The sequence below is a fragment of the Bidens hawaiensis genome, unplaced genomic scaffold (genome assembly GCF_021521415.1).
Source record: "Bidens hawaiensis isolate Kalapana, Puna unplaced genomic scaffold, B.hawaiensis_p1.1 tig00000369_1, whole genome shotgun sequence".
Classification (NCBI taxonomy): domain Eukaryota; kingdom Viridiplantae; phylum Streptophyta; class Magnoliopsida; order Asterales; family Asteraceae; genus Bidens; species Bidens hawaiensis.
In genome coordinates, this window is record NW_027491028.1 from 2,314,942 (window position 1) to 2,325,271 (window position 10,330).

Here is a 10,330-nt window from a genome sequence, read left to right on the forward strand (position 1 = left end):
TTGATGGATGCGGCGGGCGGCTGGAGGTGGTGGGTGGCTGGCACTGATGGCGATGGTTTGTGGAGGTGGGTGGTGGCGGCGGGGGACGCCAATGGTGGTGGTAGTGACAGTGGTGTCGGTGGGCGGCTTGTGTGATGGTGGGGCGATGGTTGATATATGCGGTAGGTGGCTGGTGGTGCTGGGTGGCTAGCGCCGATGGTGATGGTTGGTGGAGGTGGGTGGTGGCGGCGGTGGACGGTGATGGTGGTGGTGGCGGTGGTTAGTGGTGGTGGTGGGTGTTGATGTTGGGTGGTGGTGGTGTTGGGAGGATGGTGAAGGTGATGTGGGGTGAATGAGTGAATGGAATGGAAAAAAAAACATGGGGTATGGATGGAATGAAATTGGGGTATTTTAAAGTGAAGCGTGCATGAGGACATTAGTCGCAAAGCTTATGCTCCAACATTGCTATATTGCTTTTGTGTTGGCAAAGAACGACCTCACAAAAGACTAATATCTCAAGTAACATCATCAATGCAACCATAAACCCTCTTTTTCAACGTTGCATCATATGAGAAGATGACCAAGTAGTCGATCTCGATCTCGATCTTGATCATAGTTAAGTCATTGTTATAATTTATTTATTTTTAATTAAACAGAAACAAGTATTTTGATTTTGCCTTCCCAGACAACATGAACAATGAAATTGTACCAAGTAGACACAACATGTGAGCATCAAATAATATCAATGACTCATTGAGAGATTGAAATTGCCAAACCATAACTCAACAAAAAGAATATTTGACATTTTGACCCCTTCTTTGAGATATAGATATGACAAAAACTATACCTTTTGGCCTACATTCATTGAAATGGGCTCTAATGATTGTGAAATGTGAATGAAGATAAAAGATACGAGAAAATGATTGGTGATGTTGTCTTGTGACAATAGTTTTTTTTTAACGGGTGAATGATATTCCATGTAAAGTAGGGATGTGTTTTTTAACCGTACCTGAATAACGAATCTGAACTGAAGCGACCTGAGACCCGAATAACCCGATCTGAATTCACCCGAATCAATTAAACTCCTAACCTGAACCCGAGATAAAATTTCGCGCCATTATTTGGGTTGAAATACCCAAATTCGGGTTGACCCGAATAACCCGAAGTATGATACATCGATGCATGTATCCCTAATTTTTATATGGTAGTTTAGCGGTGAAGTAACATAGTGACCAAATGTATTTTTGTGCGGCTGTGCTCAAGACTCCAGTTAATAATGAATCTACGACATTGGATCTCAATGTATTAATTACCATAAAACATGTTGAAAATGTATCTTCAATTCAAAAACTTAAATAGTATAGATTTAAAAAAATATGTATTAAGCATGTTTCTTCAATATACACAAGTATTGATCCACATGCTACAACACTCCATCCCGTCTATGCATGCTTGTATGATAAATTTCATATTTTGCTGCATATTATAAGTTATTGTTAAATATGGTTGTATATTATGGTTTTATAACGGCTTTGGAATATGTTTTTTTTTAATTTATGATATTGTTAAAGGTGGATAAATATTTTTAATTTGTTAAACCCGAAACCCGACACAAATTTACCCGATCCGTTTAACCCGAAACTCGAATAAACCGAACTTATTCGGGTCGATTCTTGGGTCAATTTGTTTTGAGCTCAAACCCGATCAACCTGACCAGTATAACCCGAAACCCAAATAAATAACCTGAAGAAGACCCCTAATATAAAGAATTGAATCATTGACCTCATCTTGTTATACATTCTTATCGCCCTACTAAATGATGTTGCACTTTTATTCTATACATTTTTTACCTCTTATTCTACATTCTTATAACCTCTAATAAATGGGAACAAGAGCAACAGTGATATATGTAAAGAGAAAAAATGGACTATTGTAACACCCTGATTTTAAGCGTAATACGCCAGGGTCATACGTAAAGATTGTCCATAAGCTCGTAACACTATTTTAGTGATAATAATTATATTTATTCCATTTTATAAGGTAGCAAGTACACAATTGCTTATAAATAAAAAGACAAGAAACATTTCATCGAATTACAAATAATTTTTTTTAAATATCCTAAAGTCGACTAGTGATCTCCATCATTAGCACGCCATCTATTCAACCCGTGGCACGTTGAAAATAACATATTTTGTCAATATTTAAGTCGGTGAGATTTCTTAAGTTTTAGTATGTGTGCGTGTGTGTAATGAAAACTTTACAAGATTCACATGTCACATACAATAGTTACAACCATAACGTAAATGATAACAAGTATGAAATAACGCCCACTCTCCCGACCAAAGTCACGGAACCAGGGGAATAATTACCACCATTTACTCCAACCGAGACTCCGAGAGATAACACAGGCGGCGCAGACTCGTCCCATCGGACCCTCCCACTTCGATGTTTGATGTACTAACCATAAAACGATAAACACATTGCACATAATACACGTATGATAACCATAAATGATACGAAAGGATGATATAAACATGTGAGACATAAACGCGAATCGGTTTGAAAATGTAGACATAAAACTAATGACAAAAACTTGAACATGCTACCCCCAAAATATAAAACATCGAATAAAAAGGAACTGTGAAACTCACTTGGTAAAGTTAAGCGAGCGAAAGACAAACTAAGTAAATAAGCGAGATGAATTGGACGAGTTTGGTTCGAGACGGGATCCTAGAAAAGATAAAAAATAATTCTAAGATCATATATAATGTTCATGGAAAATGGAAGAATGAGTTAAAGACATGGATTTGGTATTTGAGTTTAATTTATTTTATAAAAGTCAGTGAACGAAATATGTTTTAATTATGTTAAAGAAGATGGACGTTTCAAGAACAATCCAAAACGGGCCCAAATGTAGAAAATCGAGTTTTAAGTGAGTAGTTCTTTTTTTGTTGGACAAACACTCGACTTTAGGTCGGGTTCGGTTCCAGTATCACAAAAACATTATTTTTAAGGTTTGAATAAGTAAATGTTAGTTTTAGATGTTTAAAGATGAAAAATTACAAACTTTAGCCGAACGAGTTGCATAAGTGAGCCGAGTTCGTTTTTTATAAACCGACACTATTGTTAAATAATTTTCAATGTAGCATCATGTCCTAAACGATAATAATAAACAGTGGAAAAAAATAAACATATTACCAGAGAAAAGAATATGAAAGATATAATAAATAAAAAGTCTTGAATTTGAGGGTTGACTTGAGAAGTCAAAGAAGCAAGAACACCAAATAAGCTCAACAATTGAAGAGAACAACAGAAATATTTCGTAACTTGAGTTGTGGCAAAGTGAAATGAGAAGAAGGGGAGCTATATTTATAGAGAAATTGTGGTAAAGGTGTTTCAATTGGATTATATTAGTCAAAAATGTTAAATAAGATTGAATATCATTCAAAACTTGAAATTGATCATAAAAATTGAATTGAAAGATACAAATTATATTCAAACAAGTTTAGTATCATTATAAAGAGTTTATGATTAAATTTAAATGGAATAGAAAGGTATTTTTTTCATCTTTTAAAATCTAACTTAATGTAAATAAAATAAAATGTGACATAATTAAATTAAAAAAATATATACTTTGGTTGTGTATAAATAATGTTATATATTTATGTGACATTTGAATAAAGAAAAATCATGAGTGTTATAGATTTTATTTATATATATTAGTAATGGTTAATATAATTAAATAAACTTCGGAAAAACTATTACATACGAAATACGTAACATATGATTATATGTATAACTAAATGGATCACATCGAATGACAAAGCATGTCAGTTTTTCAGGTTTAAAAAATGAGAATATCTCATACAATAGTAACCAACTTTTAAAAGTGTTCCAATTAGGTCACTCATGCATATTTTTCTCAAATCGGGTCACTAAATCTTCAAATCGAGTCTCAGCAATTTTTTTGTGCGTCACGAAATAAATGGAGGATAAGCTGTGGGGGTCGGAATTTGCAATATATGTAGTTAAATTTAAAAGTTTTAAGAAAACGTTAATTATATAAAATTTCAAAAATAAAAAATAAAATTCACATCGCCACTCAACGTCAACATAAAAAAAAAGATAAAAAGACTTCGTATGTGAAACAAAAAAGAAAAACGCTAAAAAACATGTTAAAACCTTTAATTTAATAAAATATGAAAGTTGAGTGAATTAACTGGAACGTTTTCTAAAGTGAGTGATCTAATTAAAACACTTTTGAAACTTGATTATTATGAAATTGCCCCTTTAAAAACTGACGAATGTCACAACTATAATGTTAGATTCACTTATCTAACTCGACTAACAAATGAAATGGTTTTAATTTTGTTGTTACTATCCGTGTTTACAATTTCTTTTTAAGTTCAAATTACCAATTTTTTAATATGACCAACTTGTTTATACCAATCTAATTGGACCGTTAAGAAAAATAGATTACACAAATCTTGTTCGGGTTATCTGAGATATGTGTGTTGGTGACATTTCGTGTTAAGGGCTAGTTTTTTCATAATTAAACCGGTTGTGTAGTAGTTAAATATTTAAACGAAAAATTCCAACACACAAAAAGACAAGAAATGATTACTCGCGGGTCAATAAAAGTTTTGTTGTGCGTTTAAGTTTAGCACTTAAATTGTTTTTGTTTAGTTGAAACTTGAAATGGAATAGATGAAGTGACGTGAGACATAGATTTAGCCTTTTAGGTATAGAACACAAGTTTTACATTCTACGATCGAGTTATCGCCATGACCTCCTAAAGAGTCGTCTATTACTCGAGTAGACCTAGAACACATTTCTAATTAAATTTAGTGGTGAAGTTTAAAACTATAGTTATCATGTTTCTCTCCTATAAATATAGATACATGGCCTTGGAAAGTTTTTACTTCCAAACGTATAATCTTTATTCCTTTTGCCAAATTTGGTTGCCTCATAAACTTTAGGTCTCATTTTGGGCTTCATGGAATTACGAGTCATCGTTTTGGGCTTCATGGGATAACTTGCTGTTCACCTTCACCTAAAATGGTGCATTAACCTAATACCGGCTATTCAATCAACCCTACGGGTTCAGTAATGTTGAGAAACATTCCTTATTGGAGCGGCAAAAATCTCAAAATTTGAATTTTCAATGTCTTGAACCTCCGCTGGTTCAGTTGTTTGCTTCCTCCTATTGGTCGATTTCTATTTCGCGGATCTCTTTTGCTTCTCACTACCTCAGAAACAAATCGTACTTCATCAGGGGTGAAGGAGGGGGGGGGGGGGTCACCGCAGTCAGAGAAGAGTACGAATTATGATCATGAGCTCATTCAAAAGTGTCCGGACATATGTTGGAACTAAATTCGGTCATCTAGGCCTCTTTTTTACCCTTAAGCCCAACCACGTATCATTAATATTAAGGCCTTTAAAGGCCCAAAGCCCCATTTTTTTAATTTGAGAAGCCCATGGTCCTTTAATCGAACCATTTTCTAAGAAATCCAACATCTCATACTATTATCTTGATTAATTGAGCCATTTCTTAAGAAATCCAACATTTGATTGTATGGCTTCCCCATTTTCAATATTAATATTCTTACATGATTAACAGAGATCGATATAAAACTCGGTTAATAAACGAAAACGATTTTAAGTTTGTTGTTAATAAATGAGCCGTGTTCAAAATTGTTCTTGTAAAGTAACTATGATTTTTTTTGTATAACTAGTAACTTGTTTGTGCTAAATCGATGACCCTTTAAATAAATAGGTTACATAAATCTTTATTCGGGTTACATGAGGTAATAAAGTGTGTTCGTGCTAAGACCTAATTTTTCACAAATAAGCAAGTTGCGTATGACTTAAGTGATACCAACTCGATGGTTCGAACTTGACACGAACTTCGATATCTAAACAACGCTTCATTATTTTATATAAGTTCTAAAATATTTATTATGCAATTTCTGAAGGAATTGATTTTATTGCGGTTTCTTTAAATTATAAGCATAAAATTTAATACATATTTCCAATAATTATAGTTGTAATTGTAATTACCTAGAGCATATACATTTTGTGTCGATTCAACATCAATTAATTAATTATTTTTTTGTAATAGCGGATATCAGTATCTAAACCCTAATGTCTATGACAGTTCATACAACATTATTCGTTTTCTTTAATGTTGGTTTAATTTATAATTATTTACACCTGAACTTCAATTTAGATACTGTTATGCGTTTTAGCACTATATATAGAGGAAGAGACTGGAGATTATCGTGCCTGTAATTGCAAATCAAATAGGCAGAGTATTCGAAATTTGATTCATTGAACACCCTGACACTCACACAATGGGGTGGCAACCGATCTATGAGGACAATGGCGTTAGGGGTGGGCAAATATTTAATTTAACGATATAGTTAAACCATTTTTTTTTAATTTTATTAAACTGTTAAACCGGATCCAAAAGTTACAAATTAAATTACAACTTTAATCTTGTATATGAAGCATATTGATTATATTTTGAGAGTGATTATGTTTCTATACCCAAGAGTCCGGGAGAATGATAATCCAATTAACCAACCAACAAATGACGAAACCAAGCCATTGACTAACTGCCACGTAGGACAAAACACGACATCCCTCCCTATCCCCCACACAACTCATCCCTAATGTTTCGTTGGTCCACGTCATCGTCAATGACATTTACCGAACAAACCGAACTCGCGTCTATATAAGCCTTTTCATGCACGAATACAAGTTCAAACTCAAAACCCCTAAATCACACCACACAGATAAATAATAAGATAACCACCGGATTATTATTATTATTATTATTATTATTATTATTATTATTATTATGGCTCGCTCCGGCATTGTGCTAGCATTCATATTAGTCGGTAAGTTTGTAACATATTGATTTCATCGTTGAATTTGGTTTCTTTTCATGTAAACTGCTTGTTCTAGTAGCTATCTTGGTTTCTAATGTTTATTTTGTTGATGATAGGTTGCTTATTCGCGACATCGATCGCAAAAGAGGATGATAACAAGTTAGGAACTGTTATCGGGATTGATCTCGGGACAACGTATTCGTGTGTTGGTGTTTATAAAAACGGGCACGTGGAAATCATAGCGAACGATCAAGGAAACCGTATGACTCCATCATGGGTGGCGTTCACCGACTCCGAGAGGTTGATCGGTGAGGCTGCCAAGAATCAGGCGGCTGTAAACGCCGAAAGGACCATCTTTGATGTTAAGAGACTTACTGGGAGAAAGTATGAATTTATAACATTTTTGTGTGTTGGTATTGAGATTATGTTGTGTTATATTGTTTAATGTTTTATGTGTGTTCTGAAGGTTTGAGGATAAAGAAGTTCAAAGAGATATGAAATTCGTCCCGTATGATATTGTGAATAAAGATGGGAAGCCTTATGTTCAAGTTAAAGTTAAGGATGGGGAGACCAAGGTTTTTAGTCCCGAAGAGATTAGCGCGATGATTCTTACTAAAATGAAGGAGACGGCCGAAGCGTTCCTTGGAAAGAAGATTAAGGATGCTGTTGTCACAGTTCCTGGTAACTAAATTATAAAAGTTTTATATTGTTAATTATGAACAATGTTTATTAATGAATTATTTTTTATTCTATTTGCAGCATACTTCAATGATGCCCAAAGGCAGGCTACCAAGGATGCCGGTATGATTGCTGGTTTAAATGTTGTCAGTCATTAACGAACCCACGGCTGCTGCTATCGCATACGGTCTGAACAAGAAAGGTGTTGAGAAGAACATTCTTGTATTTGACCTTGGTGGTGGGACATTTGATGTCAGCATCATGACACTTGATGATGGTGTTTTTGAGGTTCTTGCCACACATGGTGACACTCATCTTGGAGGTAAGTGTTAAACCTAAGACAAGTGAATCAAGAACACCAAACACGATTTTGCATAAAACGTTTATGCGACTCTTTTTCATTAATAAGAAACAAGAACAAATACTTTCTACTCTTTCTACTCTTCTCTACTCTACCAAAAGAAAACTAATGATTGGTTTATATAATACCCACAATTCTAATCCTACTCAAACTAGGAATCACAATTAAACTAGACCTCTAATTTATTTAATAATAAGTAAAAGATAATTATGACACCAAATTATTCAACTTGGTCCCTGAACTTTGGATCTCTACCGAACCGCCCCTTAAGATCTTCCGTACCACCCTTATACTTTTCGTATTAACCATTCGGGTCCTTCAAGTTGGTGTTGCTCCAAGTTTTACAGTAAGTAGTTACGGTATTAATTAAGGATTATGTTTACAACTTTCTATCATTAATTAATTATGTGTTGACCAATTATCAGGTGAGGACTTTGACCAAAGGATCATGGAACACTTCATCAAATTGATTAAGAAGAAGCATGGGAAAGACATAAGCAAGGACAACAGAGCTCTAGGAAAGCTAAGACGGGAAGCTGAGTGCGCCAAGCGAGCGTTGAGCAGCCAGCGCCAAATCCGTGTTGAAATCGAGTCACTTTTCGACGGTGTTGACTTCTCCGAGCCGTTGACCAGAGCCAGGTTCGAGGAGCTTAACAATGACTGGTTTAGAAAGACGATGGGGCCCGTGAAGAAGGCGATGGCGGATGCCGGTTTGGAGAAACATGACATCGATGAGATCGTTCTAGTTGGCGGGAGCACGAGGATTCCAAAGGTGCAACAGCTTATTAAGGAATACTTTGATGGTAAGGAACCAAGCAAGAGTGTGAACCCTAATGAGGCAGTGGCTTTTGGTGCTGCTGTTCAAGGTGGCATTTTGAGTGGAGAGGGTAGTGATGACATTAAAGGTAATTAATTCATGTTAATTTGTTTAATGGTTGGTTTGATGCAAGATTAATATTTTGAGAAAGCTAGCAATGCTAAAGCTACTTATAATGTGTTATAGATGTCATTCTTTTGGACGTGGCTCCGCTTCCACTCGGCATTGAGACCGTAGGAGGGGTGATGACCAAATTGATCCCAAGAAACACCGTCATCCCGTCCAAAAAATCGCAAATATTTACCACCTACAAGGATCAACAGACTGTTGTATCCATCAAGGTACTTTTTTTACATATCTAAAATATGATAAACTAGATACATTCTATGAAGTTATTTATTTAAAACTTTTTGTAACAGGTTTATGAAGGTGAAAGAAGTCTGACAAAGGACTGCAGGCTTCTTGGGACATTTGATCTCTCTGGAATCCCTCCAGCACCAAGGTTAGTTAATTGTCTTTTGTGTTCACGTTATCTAAATGACTAAATCTAGTGGCGGACTCATGACTTATTTTATGGGTATCGTTGCTTACCACTCGATTATGCATTTTTCGGTCGGTTGGATCAAGTCACGTTATAAAACATGAAATAGCAATAGATTCAAAAGTATGCAAAAGTTATAGGCTATTAGAAAGAAAACATGATAAATTAAAATACTATATCTGACTCAAACTGCTCATACAAATAATACAAACACATTAATTATGATACCATATTAGTAGTCAGTTGATTACTTACATGTTACACATGATCTTTAACTTGGCAGTGAAATTTTACGCTTAAAAAGTTCGAATATATACAAGGAATGATTTTATTTATGATCGATCTTAGGATGCTAAATCTTTGGTTTGTTAATCCAGGGGCACCCCATCAATAGAAGTCACATTCGAAGTAGACGCCAACGGTATCTTAAACGTGAAGGCAGAGGACAAGGTGGCTGGCAAATCCGAAAAGATCACCATCACAAACGAGAAGGGTCGGTTGAGCCAAGAAGACATTGAGCGTATGATTCGGGAAGGTGAAGAGTTCGCTGAGGCGGACAAAAAGGTGAAAGACAAGATTGATGCGCGTAACGCGCTTGAAACTTATGTCTACAACATGAGAAACCAAGTTAATGATAAAGATAAGTTAGCCGATAAGCTCGAGTCGGGTGAAAAGGAAAGAATTGACACCGCAAGCACTTGAATGGCTTGATGATAATCAGTCGGCTGAGAAAGAGGAGTATGATGAGAAGTTGAAAGAAGTGGAAGCGGTTTGTAATCCGATCATGACCGCGGTTTATCAGAGGTCGGGTGGTGCACCGGAAGATGATCATGATGATCTGTAGAGAAGAAGATAGATTGTTTTGATTTTGTTTGGTATGGTTTTGGGATATTGTTAGTTATATGAAGTAGATACTTTTTAATTTTTGTAACTAAATATTGATTGTCCTTTGCTCCTAGGGGTGTTGGTCCTGGTTTCAGTGAGATTAAAATAACTTGAAGCGACAAAATGACAAAATAATACTCCTACTTATTAGGTGAGTCGGGTTAAGTTGACATAAC

General features: G+C 35.3%; 1 pseudogene across 1 annotated transcript; it reads left to right on the plus strand.

The window, feature by feature from the left end:
* The first annotated feature begins 240 nt into the window (after positions 1-240).
* On the plus strand, positions 241-10,113 carry LOC143622801 (luminal-binding protein 5-like; annotated as a pseudogene). Its single transcript, XR_013151784.1, has 8 exons — positions 241-268; positions 6,989-7,256; positions 7,339-7,553; positions 7,632-7,872; positions 8,337-8,816; positions 8,915-9,069; positions 9,148-9,230; positions 9,647-10,113. The product of XR_013151784.1 is annotated as a luminal-binding protein 5-like (transcript).
* Positions 10,114-10,330: the final 217 nt, after the last annotated feature.